The sequence below is a fragment of the Pseudopodoces humilis genome, chromosome 9 (genome assembly GCF_049639895.1).
Source record: "Pseudopodoces humilis isolate 2021_Gansu_Grassland_sample_001 chromosome 9, ASM4963989v1, whole genome shotgun sequence".
NCBI classification, from domain to species: domain Eukaryota; kingdom Metazoa; phylum Chordata; class Aves; order Passeriformes; family Paridae; genus Pseudopodoces; species Pseudopodoces humilis.
The window spans coordinates 6,696,459-6,702,549 of record NC_142208.1 but is presented as its reverse complement, the minus strand read 5'-3'; the positions used below and the strand labels follow the sequence as shown (position 1 = coordinate 6,702,549).

Genomic DNA, 6,091 nt, shown 5'->3' with positions numbered 1-6,091 from the left:
CATTTGTAAACAGCAGAGAGAGCCTGAGAGCCCTCTAGCCCGAGTTAGGATTTTGGGGTGTTTTCTGAATGAGCAAGGTGAGAGGAAGACACCCCTTTCCTGTACTTCCGTGCTGCTGACAATTCCAATATGCAATTGTCACAGGGCAGTTTTGCCACTAACCCAAATTTTTCACTAGAATTTTCTAACCCAGCATCTGTCTGGATAAAAGAGGGATGCAGATTTTTGTGTTGGTTTTGCTCTGAGGTCATTCCAGCCATTTTTTTTTGGTCACATTTCAACTTAACAAATTGCTGGATCATGCAGCTCTGATGCCCCAGAAACCATTTTCAGTGACATACTACAGAAACAGGACTGATACAGATCTCCTGACTGCATTTCAAAGACATACCTTTGGATTAGAGGGTTGCAGATGACTTTAATTCTGTAGAACTCAGTGGAAAGATGTTCATTTGCTGCCAAAGTCTCTCACTTTATTTTTTTATCTTCTATTCTAATTTTCTTTGAGTAATATAGATATGGGGGCTGATCTTCTATTGAAGTAAGGAAATCAATTATTCAAGTGAATTCTGTTACTATCAATGCCTGTATTTCTGTGAAATTATTATTATGTAGGGCTACATGAAGGTATGTCTTTGTTATATATGTCAGCTTTCAATACTGTCTCCCAAATATAAATTATGAGGATGATTTTTAAGCCCGTGATCTCAGATTTACTAACTCCCTACTCAGACAAAATGCTTCTTGATCTTGCTAGGCATATTTATCGTGGTGTGAATCATGTGTGACAGAGCTGGGCTGGGGCTGTGGCAGCTGGGATGAACCCCTGCTCCTCCCACATGCTGAAAGGTGGCAGCTGGTGCTTCCAAACCGTGGGGGAACCTCACTTCTGCTGGGGGTTTTCTCTGAATAAAAGCAGTTTTAAGCATGAATCCATCAGGCTCAAAGCAAGAACTGGATCTGTTTGCACATCCCTGCATTGCGTTCTGAGTAAGTTAAACGTGTGTATGTGATAGTATTGAGAAACAGAGTGATTTAGATGGATGCACATTATTCCTCAGCTCTCTGTCAACAATCAAAAATGAGCTTTTGGATTTATTAGTTCCCAATCCTGCACCCGTCTTAAATCATTACCATATAATAAGGACTCTATATGGTGCATTGTCAATAAAACCTAATATTGAGAAGATTACCAATCGTCTAGTGCAAATGGAGAGCACTGTAAATGATTTAGAGAATATGTGTCAAACCTTAAAGCTGTCTAATACCTTCTAAAGTAGGATGATACTCATAAATCTAAGATAAACGACCTGTAAAACCACTTAAGAAGAAATAATACTCATTTAATCAGGCTTCCAGTGGGGAAGACTGGGTAGGAGAGCAATTCATAAAGAATTATGAAATCTCTTCTAATTCAGGACTTTGTTGATACAGAATACATTTGAAACATACACTTGATAAACAATTTTGGTTACTTGAAACTACTGTTGTAATAGCACTAAATTATGGCTCCACCGAAAAAAAGAGAAGATCAAAGGGCATTTCTTTTATAGTTTATTGAGCTATTATTTTTCCAGATTCAGCACTGTGTGTGTCAGATATAAAAGTATTAATTGGAAATACGGTTCTGCTTAATCACAAGGGATGTAGTGTTGGATTGGCTTCTGTCGGTGTGGCTGTCCATACTCACTGAAAACAGTAGATTCATTATTGCAATTCCCTGGGAGGAGCAAGTCATCATTTACTGGGACAAGCCTGGTAAAAATACAGCAAAACAAACCTCATGTTTTCACAGAGCTGAGTGGTAACTTGCACAAACTTGATCTGTTTAGTGTCTTTTCTACTTTTTTTTTACCCCCAGACCCACTTGAAAGATGGAAATGTATGTGGTGGAAAAGTTAAGTCATGATTTTCACTACCAAAGGTCTGATTCTTCAGTTCTTGCACAGACAGAACTTCCATTCTCTTCAATATGTTTTTAAGGCCACTTGTTAATTCCTGTTCATTCTTTTGGCTTTATGAGTGCCCAGAGCTCAGCGTCACTGCCAGCATTTATTAAAAGCTGACACAGAGCTTTTCTTGAAGCAACTGTAGTGGTATTTTTAGCCATGGAGCAATCTTTCCAAAGAGCACTGTGCTGTGACTCATGTGACTCCACTGCTCTGCTGACCCTAGTGGACTTACTCATCATTTACATAGCAGCAAACAAGATCAGGTTCTGGCTTGATGCTTTATTTCCCTTGATGCAATAAATGTGCTACTTGCACATACATTTTACTTCAGCTCATGTTTGTTTAGATAAACTGAGAATCCAACTTCTTTTGTCTTACTGTGAAAAATAAGGGTGCTTAACTGCTTCTCTGAGTGGAATTGGTGAATGAAATGCAAATGCAGCTCATCCCTATGTAACTCATTTGTACTGCAAAAATAACCACAGGATGGCATGGTTATGGTTAAAATTCATTATCCATCACCTTCTTTCTCCCTTGCTCTCACAGATTCAAGCACACTTATGTGAAAGCTGTAGTCTCACCCAGTCATAGCAGTGGTGTTTTGGATTGGTTGGGTTTGTAATGGGTCGGGGAGCAACCTTGGCAGCACATTCCCACTGGTGAGTTTTTGAGATACTGAAGTATTTCTGGGAAAAAGCTTGTTGATTTACTTTCTACTTTCTTCTCAGCTGGCATAGACTCATTTTACTAAGATACCAGTTAAACCGAGCGTCCGTTAATTTCAGAAATCTGTCAGCCTCGATAACATTGCTTTTCTGTTTCCTGAGAATACCTTGGAGTAGCTGGCTTTGCTACTTCAAAGCAGAGCAGCTGTTGCATGTATGTGTTGTATTTGCATTGTATGGCAGGGTATTTGATATTAATTTTAAAAAGTGAAAAATCAGAGGCAACAGCTGGACTGACTTTCACCTACTGGTTACAGGAACTATTGTGTTTCGCTGTTGAGAGAGAGCAGAGGAAAATTCACACATGATTGAGAGCTGGAGAAGCCTCTGAGAGCTGGGAGCTGAAGCCTCCAATTATGTAAAATGGCTTGTGAAGGGTGAAATTGCTTGGAGCTGATCAATTTTTATTTAGGTGTCAGTGCTTTTTAAAATCTATGGATTTTTTTAAACAAACTCTAAGGGACGATAGAAGAAGGGTGATGCTAGTTAACTGGTTATTAGTTATTTTATGGCAGTCAGATAACCAGTTAACCAGTTATTCAATGGCACTTAATCTGGGAGATGCAGATGGCTTGGGATTTGATGAGGTGTCAGTAGTCTGTGTTGTTGAATCATGAAGAGCACTCAACAGGCAGTTGGGCTGGGGGCATCATGCACCAGCTGCAAACTCAGCCCCAAGGGGGCCTTAGAAAGGCTGAGGACCTTCCCCTCCTCTGCCACGTGTGGGAGAGACCCCCATTCCTAACTCATAAGCAGGAAAATCACATATACACTCCTCAGTTTTTTTAATTATATCAAAATCTCACTAATTTGGCAGCATACCTATCATGTTCTTTCCTAGCAATGAACTATTATTTCTTCTTTTATTCTTTTTTTGCTTGAATCCCAAGCTATCAATGGTTTTCAAAGAAAAAGGAGGTTTTTTTCTTTAGAAAAAAAAATCTATTCACATTATTCATGATTTCTATCAAGAAGGAACCTTTCCTCTTTCAACTAGCAAAAAAATGGGGGGAGTTTGATCTTCCTCAAAATCGTTTGAGAACCTTGTACCTTTCTTTCCAGAACTAAAACTTTCTTACAAAGCTTTGGATATTCAGTGGAATAATGCCTATTACATAATTGAAGCTCAATACAATACCTTGGGGCTAATAAATGGTCTCCTGGTTCTAAAGAAAATGTAACAAATCATAATAGTACTTACTGGGACTAGGCCAGGCACAATGACAAAGTTGCTTTTGAAAGTGAGTTGTGGCCAGAAATACTCTTGGACCAAAATCATTCTCTTGAAAGTCAGGAGGGCATTTGCTCCCTTTATTTTCAGCCTAGATTTTACGTTGATCCTGCACACTGAATAAAATCAAGCCTGACAGAGCTGCTACTGCAGCTGTTACAGCTGTAAATGTGAAGAAGGCCATTTAAGAAAACTCTGTTTCATTGACTATGTTATATGGAAAGTATGCAGATTATATTAAAAATAGCCTGATATGTCTTTATTGTGTGGCTTTTTTTTTTTTTTTGAGGAAGCAAAAGATTCTGCACTATTGAGCAGTTTATTAACATTTCTGATCACAGTTCTTTTACTTAGAAAATAATTGTTCTATTGTATTGTATGCCATGAAGCTGCCTGTAAACAACTGGCGGAGTACACTGGTTTGTATTCTGCATGAGGAAAAAGTCAAATTCAATTGATTAATCAAAGGGGACATTCTTTGATAGAAGGGAACCTTTTGAAACTTTATTAAAAATCTTGAAAAACCTATGAGCAATCAAAGTTCATAATCTGAACTCCTGCTACTACTTGAATACAGTAAACCTTCAAAATTACTGATAAAGCAGGAGATGAGATGTCTAATAAAAATAAATGCTCAGAATAGCCTATTTCCAAATGTCTCTCTTGATCTGGATCTTGGCTACACCATTGCAGTCCCACTGGTTTTACTGGAGTCACCCTGTGTTTGCACTGGAGAGACTAGTAGTAAGAATTGAGCCTTGAACCTTTTTCCTGTGACCAATTTAGAAGTATCTATGAAAAGACTCCCTGTCTTTTAATTGCGGGTTTTTCTCTCTTTCTGAAAGAAGAAATGAGATTGCAGTCAGCAAAGCTGAGCAGCGATTAAAGATAATCTAGGTATGACCTGCAGTCTGATTGTCCCCTCTGTTCTAGGAGGAAAGCAATCATATGGCTAAATGCAGGATGGCTGATGGGAGTGAAGATGAGTGAAATGGAAATTCCTGGAGCTGCAGAGAAAACAGAACTCAAACAGGTGGAATAGCACGGCTCTATCTTGCAATCAGCACTGAAATCATGGGTCTTGTGTGAAATACTACGTGTAAAGCTCAAGTGTGTTAGAAAATAAAGTGCTCATATTTAGCGGCAGGGAAAAGTTACTGGTATTTTGATGTGAAGAAAAAAGCCAATTGAAGATAATGGGATAACAATAACTGAAGGTATACAGGCTAAGCGTGAAGGAGAGCAAGCAAACACACTGATTGATCAGGGCACAGTAACCTAGTGTCATTTCAGCTGGGTCATGAGGTAGAGCACACTCAGCATGTCCATATTCCAGGCAGAGGTAGAAGGTCAGGCTGCACCTTGCAGGGGAATTTTCACAGCCACACCAGACAGGGAGGTGGAGGTGGGTACTTGCTGCCTGGGGTACCCTCTGGCTGGAAGGTGGGATGGAGAGCTGGGAGAGGATACCTGATGGTGCCCAGCACAGCCTGTCAAAGACCTTTGCTCTCAAGGAAGCAATGAATAATTTTTTTCAGAGTAGCACACCAGGCCAAATAGAGATGAAAAAAAAAACAAACCAACAAAAACCCGAAACAAACTCCCACCCTGAGAGCTTTGGTCGGGGGGGGAGGGGGTCTATCAGGAAAACCTCCGTCCCTTGTGGGCTCTTTGGAAAGGAAGCAGAGAGATTTGCAGTGAAGACCCTTTGGCAGTATCCAGCCAGGGTAAATATAGAACTGCTAAAACTCTGATTAGTTGTTTGGGTCAAAAGAGATCATTCTCTTCCTACATGTCTTCCCATCCTGTGCAGCACTGCTGTGGAAAGGCCTTATCCTAAATACTCCATTCTGATATAGCAGCACATGAAAAAGAAAAAACTACACTTTATTAAAAAAAAAAGTCCTTTCAATGAGTGACAGATTAATGTAGTGACACATTAATATAAATTTTAAAACCTGAACATTATTCTCTAAGGGGAAAAAGCTCCTAAATATACATGCAAAACAAAAATGGCAGAGCAAAACCTCTGACAATGCTTTGCACAGAATCATTTACTAGGTCTCTGTAAGTGATCATTAATATGAAACTTGCATTTAATCTAGTAGCCAACCATTCCCTTTTATCTTCTGGCTCCGTGTGTTTGTGGAAGACAGTGGTCCCTCAGGCTGATTTTTTCTCAC

At 39.5% G+C, this 6,091-nt stretch overlaps 1 long non-coding RNA gene across 1 annotated transcript; it reads left to right on the top strand.

Moving 5' to 3' along the window:
- Positions 1-865: 865 nt before the first annotated feature.
- Positions 866-4,966, top strand: LOC106628079 (uncharacterized). The gene is made up of 3 exons (XR_001331325.1): positions 866-990; positions 2,499-2,611; positions 4,842-4,966. It is a non-coding gene; the product is annotated as an uncharacterized LOC106628079 (long non-coding RNA).
- The last annotated feature ends 1,125 nt before the right edge of the window (positions 4,967-6,091 follow it).